General features: G+C 41.9%; 1 protein-coding gene and 1 long non-coding RNA gene across 27 annotated transcripts in view; one reads left to right on the top strand and one right to left on the bottom strand.

Moving 5' to 3' along the window:
- The window catches only part of LOC110328534, a 108,841-nt gene extending 100,153 nt beyond the window's left edge, over positions 1-8,688 (bottom strand). The window contains exon 1 of the long non-coding RNA XR_002380863.1: positions 8,590-8,688. This is a non-coding gene — a long non-coding RNA (uncharacterized LOC110328534). The remainder of the gene's footprint in view (positions 1-8,589) is intronic.
- Positions 6,926-20,083, top strand: part of Arpp21 (cAMP regulated phosphoprotein 21) — a 176,986-nt gene continuing 163,828 nt past the window's right edge. For 4 of the 26 annotated variants that reach the window (XM_029542955.1, XM_029542936.1, XM_029542931.1 and 1 more), the window contains exon 1: positions 7,992-8,657. The gene's annotated coding sequence lies outside the window, so the exon portion shown is untranslated. Of the gene's footprint in view, positions 7,260-7,991; positions 8,658-9,135; positions 9,932-10,036; positions 10,684-10,748; positions 12,096-20,083 lie in introns of those variants that run through there. The other 22 variants (XM_029542953.1, XM_029542932.1, XM_029542934.1 and 19 more) reach the window with 12 other exon arrangements.

Raw genomic sequence — 20,083 nt, 5'->3', positions numbered from 1 at the left:
TGAAAAAGTGCAAATGGTTTATTGTTAGATGGCTTAACTAACGGGTTTGCACAGAACCTCTACTAAGGGAGATACATTGTGTCCATAGCACACAAACTATTGGAAGACATTGTATGGTAAAGGCTAGAGGACAGCCCCACAAACTAAAATCACTGACAGAGATAAAGCAAAATTAAGTCTCTGTGGTAAAATATGAGGCATCCTTTAAAAAACCAGGTCATTGTAAATTTAATTCAAATGATAAAAGTACTTCCTAAATTCTCATGGTATGATAATGATTTATAATGCAAATTATAGTGTAGAACATCCATATAAAAATAAAGCTTGTACTATAAATAAAATTATATTATATATAATAATGTTACTATTATATTTATATTATAAATACAATTATATATATTATAATGTAATATTATAATATATAATGTTAATGTAATCATGTATATTTAATATATAATAGTAACATGATAATAAAGCCTCAACAGTAACAGCTTTGGTTTACAGCAGATGCATGCTGAGTCCAGATGCATATCCTTAAGTGTGTCTAACAGGCAAAAACATTCAGATTTAATGAGCTAAGTTTACTCCTTAAGTGGTCAAAATAATAACTGAACAATCACTAGAATGTTCAAATGAAACATAAAAATATAGGAGTTAATGAAATAGTAAAAGTGTTTTATTTAACACCTGGGCTATTTGGAGAATTACTATCAAAAAAAATACAACTCTGATAGCATTAGTAAAAATAGAAGTTAAACAATTGGATCTAGGAATGAAAGATGTTACAGACAAAAGTAACAGTGAAGAGGAGTGCTGAACCCCGAAAATCCTCACTGCAGGTGAAAAGAGGGGTTGGCTGGGATTTTACATTTAGAGAGACAATAGAAAATGCCACCATCTCTCCACAAACACCCTCTAACTTCAACTCAGTTCTGATGTAAAAACCTTTGAGATAGTGTATGAAGATTTCCAGGCTAGTTCTAGAATGTAAACAAAGGTGAGAGCAGTGTAACTCTACTGCTGGGGTAATGCTAGCATACACCAGGAACGAGCTCCTTCTGGCTATGTGCCAAGCCTTAGTGTCAATACAACAGCACAGGATTGAGTCGATAAAATCTAGACTCGTCCCTGCATTTTAGAAATAAAAATAAAAGTAATAATGAGGTAGGCTTAATAGGGTTCATTGATAAAAATGACTTGTTTGGAGACAGGTTCTGTAGCAATTCTTGCCTTAGGACTTTTTAAGCCTGGCTCTTTTTAACTCACTGCCTGTCTCATGTTGTAGGATTAGTAGTTTATAAATCATGACAATCTAGATGGACTTTGTAACAAGCACCAGTTCTCAATGGGTTACGCCACAATATCAGTTCTTGATTAGCTTATCTGTCTCATTGGGTCATCATCAAAGCTGGTTCTGTGGAGACCCTCAGAGACTCATCAAGTTTGTGAAACTTCCATAACCCCTTGCCTTGATTCTCTGTACATCCAACCTCATGTTTATCACTGTGGGGGATAAAGAAGAACCTAGCACACCTCAGAGAAGTGTCATTTGTCAAAACGTGATACCACTCCCATGGTAATTGAATGGTCCATTCATCCTGACCTCGTCAGACTGCAAGAAGGTGGGATAAATGCATGCAGGAAAGTCAGGAAGTGGGCGCTGAGTGAGCCTGTGTTACAGTTTTCTAAATCACAGAGAAAGTAAGGACAGACTATTGCCTGGCACTCTTCTATTCCCACAGAACCTTCCTTTCTGCCAATGCACTCCTAGGAGCTGAGGAGTTGCCATAACGGAATCAAATCAGTGCCTTTGACTCTGTATGGCTACAGTCATAAGCAAAAAAAAAAAAAAAGGACATTTTTAGACCCCTTTGGGTGTTTCCTAGGGATCTGCTTTATTCCTGGGGGAAAAAAGGGCAGATCTCCAGTCCATCAAATCCTAACATCTGGGCCTGAACATGTTCAGTTTTATTTAAAATTGTTTACCAAAGAGAAGTAAAATGGCCATAAGCAAACACAGAGAATTTCTTTTGTTCATTACATAAAAATGATTTTGTCTTAATTTAAAGCAATCTGGGCTACTGGGGTAGCTCAGCAGGTAAAGGTGCTTGCTGCCAAGCCTGAGGACCTGAGTTCAATTACAGGACCCAATGTGGTAAGGAGGGAACTGATCTCACATGTTGTCCTCTTACACAAACACACACACACACATGCGTGTGCAGGCATACAGGAATATGAACATATATACACAAACACAAACATACCAGATTTTTAAAATATCTTTAAAATCCCTTAATTTAAAAGTGTATTTTAACATTTTTGTGGTATACTTAAATTCTATAAAACCAATATAACAAAAAATGAACAACCAAATGCTCTCTAGTAAATCCTGATAATAAAAGAAAATGATACTCAGAAATTAGTGTACGAACTTTAATCTAGGATTGTATGAAAGTGGTGAGCCTGGGCTACAGGAGACATCAGGAGGGAATATCCATTTACTTTCAAGAGAATAGAATCTCCCAAGTTGGAACTCATGTATTCTTTTACTTGTAGCATAGGTACATTTAAAGATTTAATGAACTACTGTGTTGTCATTAATATATCAGTATAGTCAAAGACAGAGAAAGAACTCACGATTCATTTGAAAGTAGAGAGGCGAGCAGGGAACAGGGGAGTGGATTATAAAATAACACGTATTCTATAATCCATGATTGCAAAACAGATCCATGGATTTACAGATACCTATGCATAGAGATTGGCTAAGCGACAAAGCCATGGCAACTTGGGTGGTTGTATTCTGGGAAAGGTTTTATTCTGTTCCCTTTGATTTTGAAATCCTCTTCTTTTCCCCAAAATGCCTCTTTACATTGCATAAATGTAAATTTCATTTTGAAAAGAAAAAAAATACGTTCTTTGAAGAATGGCTTTAGAGAACAAATTGTACATTTATTCAGATAATTCTGTAATGTTGTCCTTCTGGAGAGGTTGGATAGGAGATGACAATTATCTTTTTAGTAAGACCTAACTATTTTTTGAAATATCAAGTGTATGGACAGATACACACACACACACACACACACACACACACACACACATATCTCACTTTCAGGTTTGGAGAATAATTTCAAATTCAGATGTCCTGCATTGAATTAGAAATGGGCTGTAGCTAGTTCCCCCCCATCCCCCATAACACCTAATTAATAGCCTTTACTTGTGGCTAAGAAGTCAAATATCTGATCTCGACACTCATCTGCTCCTGTGTGATGAAGGAACGAGTGTCCATCCTGGGGAATCTATGTCCTTAGGAAAGGCTATAAAAGAGATGGACTACAGACCTAGCATGGCACATGCTCTGGTTTAGGCTCTGGTTCCTGTCCTTCCTGGGGCTTCCTGGATACCATATCGACCTCTCTTTTCTTATGTGGTCTCCTAAGGCTTGTGCGTTTTCTCCACTTTCATTTTTTTTTTTTTTTTAAGACTGAGTGTTTTGTGTGTGTTTGTTTTCTTTTCAATCAATAACACCTTTGTCTGGGGAAATGGCTCATTAGATGAAAGCGCTTACTTTTCAGGCCTTAGGATCACAGTTTGGATCCCCGGAACCCACAGGAAAGCCAGATGAGCTTGGAGCCCCAAAGGCCCTGGCCAAGCTGGCCAGTTAGACTTGATAGACCAGTGAGCTCTGGTTCCAGCAAAGAACCCCACCTTAATAAATAAAAGTGAAGATTGGCAGAGGAAGATCCCAATGTCAATCTCTGGCTCCATACATACGTACACACATGTGAATGTGAACTGCAAATACATGTGTGCCCAGACCACATGTGACAATGCATACTCCACAAGCAAAATAGAAAGCAATATGCCTTTAGAGGGTTCCATGTGGAACTATACGTCTATCTGAAGAGGTCCTAGAATTGTAGATGATAAGGGTATCCCACCCCTGCTCTGCAGAAAGAAAATCGTCCTGCCTCTGTCGCCCTGCCTGACACCATGAGAGCCTGGGGGCTTCTCAGGATGCAAATGGGCAAACACCATGCTCTGCTCTCCAGAATGGGGAAGGGGGGGGGAGCAAGATGTTTTGAGTGTCAATGTATCTGACCCAAGGAATGCTGAAAAGAAGCAAGGTGATTTATTCAGCAGCCTTCCTGGTCTACTGTCTCTCAGATCTTTCCCTGACAGGTTTTCCAAACCTCCCTGTAGCAGATGCTTCCTGTGCCCCTCCAGTGCCCCTCATCTGACTCCAAGGAAGCTCCAAGAGAGCTGCAAGCACATTTATTTTTAAGAAACTTCTTGATCTGCTTTGGCAACAGAGCATCACTTCATGGGAGTGCAGGCCAGGGGTCATTCGTGGTCTGCCCGCTCACGGGGATCATTTTCTTACATTGCACACAGCCTACTGCAGAGGAGACAGAGTTGGAACCAAGGGATCTGTGCCATCTGAACATTTGGTTTCTAGTCTCCGAAGTCCTCTTTGTTTTTGATCGTGACATTTCTTCACGCTCAGATGCATACATGATGTAACATTCTTTGTTGATGTTCTGAAATGTGTTTTTGGAGTTATTTTGGCTGAGTACAAAGTAAGAATGGGGCTCTCTTGACTTTTCTGGCTGAAATGTTAATCTTGCCATCAAACCACCCTCACCCCACCCCATCTTTCTCCTTGCCTTTCTCCCTTATGTCTATTTCTAAAGCTTGAAACCCAACCCCAAGACTGATATTTAATAGGCCCTAGCCAGTTTTGCTGGATATGAGGCAGATAAGAACTCTCTCTAGGGAATATGTGGGCCTTTACTGTGGAGGGGGTGTTTGCCCTTAAGTGGAGTTCCTCACAACCTAATTGTTGAGAAATGTTGCAAGTTCACTAGCACGGAAATCCGACTTCTCGCTTCAGCTGAAAAGGTGCTCATAAAGGTAGCTGGGTTATTCTAGCAATTCGCCTTATTTTGAAAATCCAATTTGAGAGCTTCATTAAAGGGCACTAATTTAGTGTCTCCAGGGAATATGTGTTTAAAGGAGCTTGCCAACAGCCTCGGATGTTTGCCAGTGTATAGGTGAGATCAACTCCCTAAGCTGGAGTTACCTGGCTACAGGTTCACTCCTTCATTGCAAGCACAGTACCAGCAAACACTCAAGGGCCTTCAGACCCAAGTAAGAGCACTTTGTCACTCCTCCATGGCATCTTTAAAGTGAGAGTATCACTGCCACTGTGACTTTATCACTCAGAGGTCTGACATGGAAGATCTCATTTTATACAGTGAAAGGTCTGGGCCTTAACTGTTAAGAACTACTTCAAATCATTTAAGGAAATGTGCACACCTTTCAAACGCCTACAATAAGAACATTGCTCACTACCTGCCTAATAGACCCAAGAGGATATTTCAGTCCCACACCAAGACACAAATTTTTTAAATTGGATAGCTGAATACTGATTAGTAACATGGCCTCAAATAAACTTGAGTCTTCTTAGGCCACCAATTTGTTGGCTCCATGTATATTTGGAGAAAAGACAGAAAATACAATTGAGTTTTAATGTTTTAAATCCAAGTGTTCTTCTTATTTTCAAACAGAGCTTAAAAAATTCACAAGAGATGTTGCTTTAAATATCATCATCTAGTTTGTCCATTATTGTTAAGATTTAGAAACTTTTCCTCAGTCTAAGTGCTAGGGTGTTTGTTTGTTTGTTTGTTTGTTTTGTTTTTTAAAACCAGGATTCTCACAGAATTCCCCTCTCCTTTTCAAAAGCTGCCATTTCTGTTCTGGTTTACAGAACTGGATTCTATGTGGGGTTGCACAGGTATATGTGTATGAGAAGATATCTACACTGACCACATACACAACTTAACACACTTCCCCAAGAAGAAAATTAGTGTTTGGTTATTAGGATTAAATATGATTAGTTTATGATTAGAAACATTTTGATTTTTTTTCTGTTATATTCCAAGTGGCTGGAAAACACTTACCAATACGTTTTGAGAGGAGTTAGCAGGAAAGACGGAGCTAAAACCAAAGTGCTTCTGGGTCCTGGAAGCTGGAGAATCCTTTTGCCTGAAACTTTCTGCTGTGGATTTGTCCTGCCCTGCAGAAGTGGAAACCCAGAGGGAGATGCTAACAGCTAGAGAATAATGATCTGTTCAGCAGGGACCAGTCCAACCTCCTACTCCCTGCAGTGTACACATGCGTGAGCGAACACACACACACACACACACACACACACACACACACACACACGGCAGCATGACCATAAAGATTCTGTGCAAATCACTCTTCTAGAACACCACGGAAGCCATGTGCCTTATAAGCCTAGTGTTTGTTTTTCATTTTTTTAACGACTACCATTAAAGGTAGGTGTACCTAAATAGAAGTCAATAAATAAATAAATAAATAAATAAATAAATAAATAAATAAATAGAAGAAGAGATTTTCATAGCATAGTTTATGGTAGTTATATATTTGTTGTTTGTTCATGGGGTTACTAATCACCAACTGCTAAGCTCTTGTTGTCAATATATTGTACATTGCAGCAGATCCACACTTAACTCACTGTCTGCATCTCAGAAGCTTGGGTATTGGATATTGTTAAAATGAGCTTTGGCAGTTGCACACAGAAGTGTGCGACTATAATTTTGCTACCCATTAATAATAAGCCAGCCAAGAAGGGCAGAATCCAATGCCTTGCTCTCAGCTGGGGGTAGGAAGCTAGAATGGCCTGTCTTGGATGGTGACCTATGCTGTCAGAAAGTAGGATGTATAGTCGCTAGCGGGTGGGAGGTATTCCAGAAATTTATTCACTCTTCACTGTACTTTTTCCTCCTCTTGGTAGTGTGCCCTTAGATTATGAAAAAAAAAAAAAAGAATTGCACATAATAAAAATAGTATTCATCTCCAAAACAAATGGGTAAATCAGAGCTTTTATTTCTTCAGGTGTCAACTCTGCTCCCTGCCCCAGCCCTACCCCTCTGGGCTCTGCAGTGCTAGGTTTCTCTCAGTCAGCGCATCAGCGCCCAGCGGGGCAGGCAGCAGTGATCTGGGCGGTCTTGCATCCAGAGGACCAGCCTCGCTGAGCCTCAGGACTTGTAGTCTCTCTCAGCTCTAAAGCCTGGGCATCCATGAGCTCAAAGCTGAGTATCATTTCTTGGGTGGGGTGAGGTGTTGCTGCTCTGGGCTGTTTTCCGCACTTGGCCTCGGAGAGTAAGCGCGAAGTACCAGAACCCCAGAAGCTCTGGCCAAACAATCCTAGGACGAGGTGGTACCCTAGCGAGGTAGGCAAAGGCTGGGCTCCGGGGCGCGCCTGATGGCTGGGAGGGAGAGGAAGGGTGGCGGGGCCGGGGCAGCGCGCCAGTTTCCTCTCTGATTAATGATGCTCGCGCTGCCGCGCGCGTGGCTCATGCGCTTTGTCTCCAGCCCAGGGGTGGCGAGAGCAGTGGGTATGGCAGCGCCTGGCGCACAGAGCAGGTGCTGGCTGCGCTCAAGCCTCGGCTTTGCGTGGTGGCCCAGCGACCGGGCATCACCAAGCGTCCCCTCAGGACCATCTCCCTCTGCAGAGGGGTCGCCAGCACGGGTCTTGGGCAGGAGCTATGGGGTGGGGGAGGCATGTGCAATGCTTTTGGTGCTCTTGGTGCCCGCCCGGCTGGACGCGTCTTCGGCTGGCTGGGAGGAGCTGGGCGCTGCCTGGGAGCCTAGCCAGCCCTGTGGGAGGGCATGGCCGGGCGGGGATGTCAGGGGGCCCCCACTGAGGCTGCTGACTCCGGCAGGACTGCCAGAGTGACCTGAAGTGGGATGTACTCAGCCAGAGAGATCGAAATCCTGCGAGCGAGGGAGAGAGAGAGAGAGAGAGAGAGAGAGAGAGAGAGAGAGAGAGAGAGAGAGNGAGAGAGAGAGAGAGAGAGAGAGAGAGAGAGAGAGAGAGAGAGAGAGAGAGAGAGAAGGGCGAGAGAAGAGAGAGGGGGGGAGAGAAGAGGAGAGGAGAGACAGAGAAGAGGAGAGAGAGAAGAGGGAGCACGCAGCGGGCAGAGAGACGGAGAGGGAGAGGGAGGGACAGGGACAGCCAGCCCCTCACACTCGCTCCCTGCAGTCACCTCCTCCCACCCGACCTGGAGAAGTGGCCGGGGCGCAAAGTAGCAAAGTAGCAGAGACGTTGCGGGGCTCCAACGACAGTCACCCGGTTCCCGCATTGCTGGTGGGACCGCAGGTCGCAGAGGGGCGGACAGATCAGCGCAAGGACTGGCTGCAGGAGAAGGTGGCTACTCCCAAGAGAGAGGAGCAGAGCAAAACCTGGACAGCACCCCCAACCCCTTTCCTGAAGCAGACAGACTGACAGACAGGCAAATAGACAGACAGGAGCTCAGCAACCTGGGGTGACATACAGGCTCTCTAGCAGCGACGACCTCCAAGCGTCTGGAGCGGCGACAGTCCGACAGCCGCAGCCACGCGTTCCCCACCAGCGCTGTGCCTGGGCAACGTGAGGACCCCTGCCTCCAAGCCGAGGGCTCCTTTTGCTAGCAGTTAAAATAAATCGACCAAACAACAAAGGCGAGCCACAAACCAAACTGACCCAACCAAAGCATTCACTGAGAAACAATAATTATTCACAAAAGCCCCAAACGAAATCCAGTCAGTCAAGGCACCCGGGACGCTGGGTCACTCCACTGTTCCTTCAGGTAAAGAGCCAAGTCTTCCGAAGTGAGCATCCATCACAAGCCTTTTGTGTCTTGCTGTTGGGGCTTTCTGCTTCTGCCGCCCCCTCCCCCCTTTTTTTCTTTCTACCATCTATCTGTGCTTTCCCTTTGACCTGTTTGTCGTTTCTGTGTTGTTTATCTTGTTTCTATGTCTCGGCCGAAGGCATGGGTGGACTCTCTTTCCCCCAAAGCAGGCAGAAATTGAAATCTGGGAAGAGAATTGAAAGGGACGATGCTTTCTGTAACATAAGTTTCCAGTAATTTTATCTGGGTTTTATGGTGCCAAGTTTGGATATTCTCTTGTTTCAGTTGAAAACTTGTCACTTTCCTAAGTTCCCACAGAGGTCCTGGGTCCCAAGAGGTTGGAGAAGGGACAGAGAGGGGGATAATATTTTTGTTTTTTGTTGTTGTTTTTTTTTTTTTTTTTTTTTTTTTATAATTTTGAAGTCATTTCCATGACAGCCTCCAGTGTAACGTTAGCTGTCTCGGGTGATAAATGTGATAGTAGGATTGGATCTGTATCAGGCAAGTGTTTTAAAAAGTTTCTTCGGAAGAGAAATTACATGGCTTAGCATTGATGTCATGGATGTATTAAATTCAAAGCTTGATCACCTTTTACAGACACAGACTATGGCTGGAGCATAAGTCTCTAAAAAAAAAAATCAACGAGGAAGTTAATGTCATGGCGGGATGGGAGGTGTAAGGTGAGGTTGCTAGAAATGGTCCCATCACTTCGCTCTCTACCTTCTCAAAGGATGCAGCTTCTGCAAGCTAGAATGACAGTCTCTAAAATGGAAATGAATCTGTATTTTTTTTTTCAAAATTTGCTCCAATGCAGAATGAATCTAAACTGTGTCCACCCCTTCCTCATCTGCCTTGGAACCCAACTCTGCAGTTTACTGCTTTAAGTAAGCAGCAAAGTAGACAGGGCAGGCAGGAAGGCACTCCTCTTTCTTTCTTTCGTTCATTCTTTCTTTCGTTCATTCATTCATTCTTTCTTTCTTTTTTCTTTTCTTTTTCTTTTTTTGTAATTCTGTGAAAGTCAGAAAGCCTTTGATACGCTCTTCAGCCCGAGTAGACCCTCTCCTTCAGGATTATGTTACTATTGGGCTTGATGTCTGAATAGCATTTTAGCTAATGTCATTTTCATGAAAGACAGTCATTTGGAAGGCACGGGAGCTGGTTATGCTTCCTTCAAATAGCAGAGTGATCTTAACACGAGAGACCCTGTCTTCGGGGTTATGTAGCTCTTCAAGGTATGTACCTGCTTATGTCTGATCTCAGTGTCCTTTGTCATCTTCTTTTGCTTTCTAATCGCTTTGACTGGCAAGCTATTTTTATATATCCAGAGAATAAATTTAGATGTCTTTTTAAAGTGATACATGTTTCCATGCTAAAAGACTGGGAAAAGATCATCTCTTGCTGTGCTTATCTGTGCTAATATGATTTGGTTTCAGTGTAAATTTAAAGGCATTGCTTTAGACCATCGTATTATACATGTCTTAGTATCTCCTCTCTGGGTATGATTTATGTCGTCCAAATGACAAAGTAACTATGCTTCTCGGTGAGTGCTTATTTAACAGTACTTTGGATGAGGCATATTTAAAGAAACTTAAACAGCTCCTCCGGGGAATACCATTAGGTTTCTTGGTGACTTAATTTCATTTACTACATGGTGATTTCTTTTTGCTGATAATTCAGTTCAGACCCAGAGAAGTGTGTGTGTGTGTGTGTGTGTGTGTGTGTGTGTGTGTGTGTGTGTGTGTTATTAGATTTGCACATTGCCAATCTCCCAGTGACTGCTTGTCATAGATCCCAGTTGAGTGTGGTTACTTGAGAACTGTAGCAATCGCCCTGTTGGAGCGTGCTGCACTGAGGAGTATTTTGCAGTCTGTTTTTAATGCTGTTTAAAGAAGGAGTGGGTATCTCACTCTGCAATGAAAGGAGCAGGAGAGCAGACAGAGCCCTGTGCTGCTGTGGAGACTGCAGAGCAGAGGGGAGTGGAAAGGTAAAGCAGGCTGCCAAGGTGGTCTTTTGAATCAGGTCCTTACAGCTTATCAATGGAAATCAATTGGTTTGGCTGAGAGAATTCTCTCTGAATAGCTGGTTAGATGCTCCTTCAGTGTCTTTGCTGGTTCTTAGAAAGAAGACTCAATAATTTGAGTTTCTTAAAACTTAGAGGAGATGCTAACTGGGGACTTCCTGTGTGTCTACTATTTTTAATATAGGCTGTGAGAATGTTGGGTAATGAATGCAGAATTAATTTCAAATTCCTGAATCATTGTTCTGCTGTGGCAGATGGGTTGGACCTTATGAAACGTTCTGAGATTCAAAGAACTACCACCAGCTTCAGATATGGTGATAATCTGATTTTCTGCTGTGGGAATTTTGGGTTGATTTTTCTGTCTTAAACTTGAAACTTTGCTCCAGAGCTGTGACAATTAAGGGAATCGGGAGGTTTTAGGTGGACTTGGTAAAATAGTTGTGTTATTTTCTCCCTTTAACTTTGAGTGAAATACCGCTCATTTATTTTTCTAAAGAATGCACATTTTAAAATGTCTCTGAGGTAGCATTGATTACCTTTAAAATGTTCTCCTTGGGGGCCAAATATCTTCACATAATGGCATGTAAGATCCAGGAAACCATATGTCTGCATTGCTGGAACACCAATCTTCAGGTACAAGGTGGGAATGTTCAATCAGAAAGGTATCTTGCTCATTTTCGTTTTAACAGCATGCAAGCATCAGGCCACTCCCCCGCCCCCCACAGTGAAGCTCATTAGACCAAACATTTAAGTAGTTCCAAAATTAATAAGCATAAGAGAATATGAGCAGCTTATATGAAATGGGGAGCTAAGTCATATCATGATGTATCAATGCCTCTATGAGAACTCAAAAAGTCGATCTGGAAAGTGACCAAGTTTAAAATGCAGTAAACACCTAAGAACAATATTTACAAGGAGATACTGCAAAATCTTTTGTTGTTGTTTTTGTTCATTTGTCTTCCAACATGGCATTTCTATAGGGGGAAGCCAACCACATTGGCTGTTAATATTTCCCTCATGGCTCTTCCTTTCTCTAGCTTCTCAAGTCTGAGGGCATTCAAGTCTGAAGTGCTTCCCCCCCCCCCCCTTTGGACAAGATAATGATAAGCTTCATGAGCAGAGCTTGGAGTGAGTCAGCTTCTGAAGATAGAAAGTAGCCAGGAACTAGGAGCCAGGAGCCAGGAGCCAGGAGCCAGGCATGCATATGATGGAGAATTCTTTGAGAATGAGGCGATAGTTTGAAGTCCAGAGGGCTGGACACTGAAATTTCACTATTTGTTTGCCAGTCAGTGTCATTTGAATCTGGTCTCTGACAAGATTAGGTAAGAATGGGGCACCTAAAACTGTAGCTGACATGGAAAGCCATTTCGTCAGGGGTAAGTACCGGCATCATTTACATGGGTCCTGCATTTAGGAAGCTGTGACTCTCCTGGTATTGGAAGGGGCTTGGCTTCCATAACAAGGCAGAGGGTTACCCAGGAGGTCTCCAGCATACTTTCAATGATGTGGTATTTATGAAAACATCCACTTCTTCCCTTAAGACAAAGGGTCTTTGTATCTTAAGAAATGCTTAATCCAGAGATTCCATGTGTCTGTGGTTTTTGCTTTTTAATATTGTTCACTCTACAACTTTATATTAAATATGAAAACCACATCTTGAACACTATTATATGCCTATGCTTAAAGATTGTGGAATGCAAAAAAATAGAGAGGCGACGCAGTCTAGACTGTGTATGACTGAACGTATTTGTATTTTTGTTCCTATGTCCTGAGTTTCTTTTAAGATATTTTTATGTTTTTATGTTTTAAGTTTTTAAAAATCATTTTTTTCAGTGCTCGGTCTGGTCTTAGATAAATTTGGATCATGTTGGATTACTGTTGACCACAGATATTGAAGTTTTGATTATGTTTATTTACATCACAGACATCTCATGTCTGTAAAGATCTAATATGAAGTGAGATATTATGTAAATCACCGTGTACTTACTAAGATTGATAAAGAATAAATTCCCTAAGTGTCAAGCCAATGCAATAGTTTTTAATGTTGACAAGATCGTTATGCTATGTTTTTCTCCCAATCCCCTTATGTCTAGAGATGTTTTCCTAGTACATCAAATGCCTTCAGTGCATCTTGAGTGTGTCTTTGCTGGGACATATCTGTGTGATTAAAAAACAACAAAAAAAAAGAGAGTGCAAGCAAGGCAAAAAGTGAGTTGAAGTAATTGCACAGAACAATTGAAGAGTTGAGTTGGTGGGGGACAAAAAGGTGTTGGCTTGACTATATGGTGTTTACTGGCTTTCTGCATTCAGACTGGGTCCTTAGCTTCATGCTACACTGCTGCTGCTCCTTTTTCTCCTTCTCCTTCTCTTTCTCCTTTCCTTCTCCCTCTCCTTCTCCTTCTCCTCCTTCTCCTTCTTCTTTTCCTCCTCCTTCTCTTTGCCCTCCTCCTCTTCCCCCTCCTCCTCTTCCTCCTCCTTCTTCTCTAGCTGCCAGCATAGATCCCAGCACTGCCAGCAGGTGGGAAAATATTAGCTACCATAAGTGGTCACAATATTGGTGCTTTAAATTCCATCTATGAACTTTTCCTATGAGAATCTCTCCTAGCAGTGTTTATAACCACAACTTAATGCATATGACAATATGACAAGGTGTTTATGTTCTGTATAATCAAAATGAGGGATCAAATGGCCGTTGCAACTTATTGAAATGCTGATCTCTTACTCTAGGAGTGTCTCATTCAAGGCACATATTCATAATTGTTCCCCAGACATAAGTTCATATCACATTTTAAAATATTACCATCATTCCTTTTACTTAACAACAGATAGTGATTCACTTTTTCTCCAGGTAAGGTGAGACACAAATTGTCTCTTTTATGAACAGACCTTCTAGCACATTCTCAACTTTCACACGACTTCAAGATGATACATGCAGTTTTCAAATTAAAAATAATTTGGTATGATATGCAAAGTAGTACAGTTGTGCTAATGTTAAAAATCAATAGCCACTTATGTGACATTCATTTAAAGGTAACAGGAATGGCATGCAAAATTTAGTTCTACATTAAAATAGGAGTCAAGATTTTGAAGAAGACAACAGTGACGTCATTTTAAATTTCAAAATTTTGGCCAATTTTGTAGAGGTTTACTTGACATCGTGGACTATTTTGATGCACAAACATATAATCTACGGAAGTATCAAATCATCTCTTTAAAGCTATTCCTAGAGACCAAGTCACGAAGCTTATCTACCTAAATGAGTCCAGATTGATTTCTTCCTCAGTGCCCCCTTCATCCACGTTAGTGCTGGAGTTTCTAATAATCTGCATTCTTTTCTTCCAGGTCACTGGTTGTTTGTTTATTATATACTAAATACAGGAGATAAATGCAGAAATCATAGAATAAACAAGGAACGTGGGTTTCTGTTACTTAGCAAAGTCCCTTCATATTGCCTAGATAACAACCGTCACCCTAGAACATCTCAGCATAGAAGATCTTTCAATGAAATGGAAAATAAATTCATTCATCCTGGCATTTTGATTTATTTGGCATTAAGAATCACCATAAGGGAGGGGCTGGAGAGATGGCTCACTGGCTAAGAGCACGTGCTGTTCTTGCAGAGAATCTGAGATCTGTTCCCAGTAGCCACCTGGTGGCTTACAAGCATCCAATGACACGCATGGTGCACATGCATACATCCGGGCAAACACTCATAAACAAAAAAGTAAATAACTTTAATAGTGATTTAGAACACTGTGATAGGAATCAACATATGCAGGCTAAAATATTCCCATGTCTTTAAAGTACAACATTAATTTATAAAAGGTTTTCCTTCTCCCAGTTTAAATAAATTATCTTTTCAGTAGTGAATTAGGTGGTCCAGAAACCATCCACACACCCAACATTTCAATGCGCCTTCAGAAGAGTTCCTCAATGTTACAGCAACTTAGAAAACTCTAGAAAAATCTAGATATAGGCCACTGAATTTAAAGAAGGGACAGGTTAACTCGTTGGCACTCAAAGGTTAGTCTTGTTCCTTTAATTTTTTATTTCTATATAATGAGCTCAACTAGAAAAGTAAATACTGTCAAATGATTCCCATGTCTCTAAAAGCACATACAAAGTTCTCACAGGACATTGTAGCATTTATTTGTGGGAAAACACAGTGAATGGCGTTCTTGGCTCATGTCTTGTTTGTCGTGAAGTGTAATTTCAGTAGGAATTTCAGTTCTGCTGTGATGATGTCATGACATCATCAGCCAAGAAGAAAACAAGGACAAGCAGACCCAAGTATGCAACAGACTCAAGACAGCATTTATGTCAGCCACGCACCGCCTCTCTAAAACCAATAGTCAACTGACTGCTAAATAATGTCTGTAGCTGGGCAATGGTGCACAGTATTTATTTATTTATTTATTTATTTATTTATTTATTTATTTATCTATTTGAAAATAAACCTATGCAGTTTATCATCAGAGCATGACTTTTTAAGCCAGTAGGGTACAAAGTCAAAATTGGTGTTGAATTCCCCCAAATGAATCATGAGAATTCTGTGAGGGAATGGCCGAACCAATGCTGGCACATTGTGTTGCTTCATGTGTTTGTGTTTTATACATTTATTATACATTTATTTACCTGTGCTGCAGTCAGCAGGATTTTTGGAAGCCAGAATCTCCACAACAATGAGTTGATCTAATTTGTTGTTGTTGTTATTGTTTGTTTTATTTTCCAATCCTGGTTTTCACATATTCGTTAAGAATATTCTGGAAACATCCAGCAAGCGGTGTTGATCGAGCTTCCGAAGTGTGCTGTAAAAAAATTATGCTTGCCCCAGAATGTCATGTGTGCACTAAGGAACTGCATGTTTAGTCTCACGGTCGCTGCTGTCTCCAGGGTCTATAAATAACTTCCCATCAGGAACTCTCTTCAGCATCAGGACGTTGGAGAGCAGAAATGATGTGCCAGTTCATGTGTTGCGAAACGTTTAGGCTTGGTGAAATGAGTCAGCCAATGAGGGTCTCTGCCTCCAAGATGGACAATCTGAGTTCAATCCCTGGTACCTACATGTGGAAGGAGAGACACGACACCTGCGAAGTAGCTTCTGAAGGCCACACACACACACACACACACACACACACACTACTAAGGAGATGAATTTAAGCAATTCTAAACAAATTATACATCTTCCAGAGCACTGGTATAATTATCCTCCGTGTGGTCAGATGTGAGACAGGGAGTTAGAAGCAAAAATATTTTGACTTTAAGCAGAATTTGGGATTGAAAGTAGGATTAGAACCAGAGGAGAGGATGTGTACCCAGGGACCTCATGTGACAAGAGCAAGAAACAGTTAGGGGAGAGGAAGGACTGTTCTCCCCAGGAAGTGTCTGTGGCCTTTCTCAGATTCTGTGAACATAATTTGCACCGGGATCAAAGGTTCCCTGAAATCGAGCCTGCCTTTTGCACCAGCAAACCTCAGATCTCCGCTTTCTGCCCTCCAGAAGTGCAGAGCCGCTCACCTGAGTGGGTATTTGGTCTAGACGTCTTTCCCACAGTAAGTAACTCGCCATGGGACCATAGCTCAGTAAGCCTGTGCAGTCGTACCCTGATCTTAATAATCTGCTGGTTATATGACTAGTAATTTAGCTAACTACTTGCTTCTTATGATTTCCATTTAGAGAGTGGGAAGTGACCTGCCAGCGTTAAAAATCCCTGACTTGGGGTGTGGTTCACTAAAATGAAATCTTCATCCTTTCATATGCAAGGGTTAGACACAGATTCACCTCATTCCATAAGTAAAACAGTTCTCGTAGTTATTTTTATGTTTAATGTGTATGCTTGATTTGCCTGTAAGCGTGTCTCTGTAGGCCCTGCATGCCTGGTGCCTGCAGAGGTCAGAAGAAGGTGTAGTACATCCCCTGGAACTGTCAGCTTCCTTCCACATGGGTATCAGGAACTGGAAGCCTACCCAGGTCCTCCAGTAGAGCAACCAGTGCTCTCAATCTAACACAACTCCCTTTAGGAAATACAAACAAACAAAAACAAAAAACAAAAACAAAAAACAAAAAAGTTTTTAAAAAGGCCAGGTTTCAATACCTTAATTGATAATTAATAATTGTTATTAATTAACAACAAACACTTTTTTCTTTATTATTTTTATTTTTTTATTTTTTAGACTGAGTCTTGCTATGTATCACAGGCTAGCCTAGAATTCATGACTCTCCTGACTTCCAGATGCTGAAACTGTAAACATGTCACTATGCCCAACTGCCAAATACAAATGCCAGCTTTGGTATTTAATATCAATGAGCAGCTTGATTCTTTATGTCTGTGACTTATCACAGGCCAAGGTAGTGACTAAATCTCAAGTGTGCTGGTTGGAAAAAGAGCACAGTGCTTCCTAAGGCCCTTTCTTCCATCGGTTCCTAAGGGAAGGGATGTCTGCCTACCTCAGAGTTCTCCAAACCTATTATTGGTTCAGGCCACTGTACTTGTCTCGTTTCTACCATCTAAAACAGACAGCCCAGTTTTCAAATCTTTGAACGGGTGATGGTCAGAATAGGTCCATGAAGGAATAACTTTTCAAGAGCCAGGTAGGGGGAGCCACTCAACAAGAGTTCAGACAGCGCATGGGAGATTAAAAAAAAAAAAAAAAATTATGTTTTTTCTAACCTAGGACAAAGAGCAAGCGTAGAGTTTGGGGGTTTCCAAGAAGCTCCTATCATTCTCCCAGACTCCAGCTTCCTGTCTCTCAGAGTTCTTTGGGCAGAGCAGTGGAGCTGGCCTCTGATCTTGAAGTGTCTGCAGATAATTTTGTTCAGTGAGTCAGCACCCTGGCTTCTGAGGAGCACAGGCTGAGGAGGAAGGGATCTGCTGTCATGATGAGGGTTCCCATTTACTTCCCCTAGCAGGAAACAGAGAACCACAAGAGGTCCTCAGTATAGAAGAATGTGGGCTGCACGGAGCAGTAAATGCATGCGATAATTGCATTGTGCTTTCTATTGTAATTTGAATATATCTTACTTTTATTTCTGGGGAAATAACACCATCAGTTTTAGCCAGCGAACATTCTCAGAGGCCTGGGGGCATGCTCACAAACCTTACCTTTTACAAGATGTGCTGGGAAACAAATCAAAGAATTACATGGATAGGTAGTTGCGTACAAAAACATGTGTGTGTGTGTGTGTGTGTGTGTGTGTGTGTGTGTGTGTGTGTGTGTGAGAGAGAGAGAGAGAGAGAGAGAGAGAGAGAGAGGTTCTGTGTTCTGCCTCTCCTTCTAGGGTGTTGGGTGACGCCTGCTCCAAGAGGACTGGGTCAAGTCTAGAACAGGTGGTGTCTGTAGTCCACCTGGGGAGGATAAAGCAGAGTCTATGATGAGCAGGATACTGGTCTGGTTGAGAGTGAGTGTCAGGGAGGTTAAGGATGAACGCCTTTTCCAAGGATCTTAGTGTCATGGCCTTTTAGATGAAGGCTTTCTCTGACAAACTTTAGTAAAGCAGCTCTCTGAGTCGGTCTTAACTTGTTTGTCTTTATTAAGTTTGAACTCGTAGCCTTTATTTGGGGTGAACCAAGGGCTATATAGTCTTGAGGAGAGGTATGAGAATATCCAGGGAGGAAAAAGATCATTGGCTAAAGGCCAAGACTACTAAGATGCCTCATTTGCCTGGGGAAGGACTCTAGGTGCTGTGCTATGTGACTTACCACTTGTGACCAGCTGGTGGGGGGACAGCCTCTGGGTTACATGCTCCTAGGCAGGCACAGAAACGGGGGGGGGTTAGCCCTACTCCTGCAGGTCTCAGGGTCAGATTCTAATCTCAATTTTGTGATCTATCCGGGATTTGTGCATGTTCCACCTCACCAGTTCCATGCCAGTTCTTCTGATGACACATACCCCACATGTGCATGTGCCTGTATGTGTGTGTGTGTACATGTGTGTGTCTGTGTATAAATGTTATCTTTGTCATAAAGAATTACTGCATCATCTCCTTGTAGGTACCATTTGCTCATTTGTGGTATCTATAGTATTTAATAGATTAAATTGTTTAGAGTTTCCCCTGTGGATATGCCACTCGATTATCAATACAAAGGGGAAATAGTCTCTTTATTCACAATCACAAACACTGATGCTAAGAGACCGTCATAATCTTAACATTAGGATTCAGTGAGCCAAAACCAGCTAGACATGGTGCCTAGTGTATTAAAAGTGTAGTGTTGAGGCAGGCGTGGTGGCGCATGCCTTTAATCCCAGCACTTGGGAGGCAGAGGCAAGCGGATTTCTGAGTTCGAGGTCAGCCTGGTCTACAAAGTGAGTTCCAGGACAGCCAGGGCTACACAGAGAAACCCTGTCTCAAAAAACCAAAAAAAAAAAGTGTAGTGTTAGTATNTGTGTGTGTGTGTGTGTGTGTGTGTGTGTGTGTGTGTGTGTGTGTGTGTGAAAATCAACAAAACACGCTTACTCCAAAAGTTCACTCCCTCACATATTTGTCGTAGTTTTCAGCAGTTTCAGATTAGTATAGTGATTATTTGTGCTTAGTTATTTAATCAAAGTTTACCGAATTAAAATTTGACCTTTGTTAGTATTGATTAGAGCTCATGTGCAGAGTTCCTACATGAAGTTTTAATTGTATTTCTTTCGTGGACTTTCAGCTCACGCACATGTGACAGCTGTCTTTCTGAAGAAGAAAAGAAAGATACCCTTAAATAAAACCTGTAACCACACTTGAGACTTCTCTTTTACCTTTTGAAACAAGCTTCTTTCCCTATTTCAGGAAGCAGGTAGGAATTCTGAGGGCAAGCACAAGGCCCCTTCCTTGCCAGCCTGTGTCAGCCCCAATGATTACCTGTATGGAGGAAGTTACAGTTAATACTTGCTCAGCAAAGTGAGGCAAAAGCCAGCACTTGGTTTTGAATTCTTGGCTCAAGGTGCTGGAGACATCTGGCCTTTCCGGGATCTGTGCTTATGAAGGGATTAAGTCTGACTTGAGGGGGGAGGGAGGGTCAATCCAAGGACTAAGCAAGTGGGTAACCAGGTAGGAAGGCAGGCTCAGAGGTAGAGAACAGAGAGCTCTAGCCCACCAGGGCTTCCTCAGGCAAGACCACTGTTCCTAAATGACAGAAAAGTTGGTATCCCCCAGTCTCTTAGGAAGATGATAGAGTTAACCTGGCTTAAATGCCAAGGGATGGGACACAATCCTCCACCCAGGCCACCGATGACAGACTTGCTCTAAGCTGGAAGGGTGATTTTGAGATAGATCAATACATAGATGACAGATACACGTGTGATAGATAGATGGTCACAAAGATACATAGATGACAGATATAAATGACCATGTAGATTTTCATATAATTCATATATATATATATATA

Source organism: Mus pahari, chromosome 10 (genome assembly GCF_900095145.1).
Source record: "Mus pahari chromosome 10, PAHARI_EIJ_v1.1, whole genome shotgun sequence".
In the NCBI taxonomy this organism is placed as follows: Eukaryota; Metazoa; Chordata; class Mammalia; order Rodentia; family Muridae; genus Mus; species Mus pahari.
This window is presented reverse-complemented; position numbering and strand designations above follow the sequence as displayed.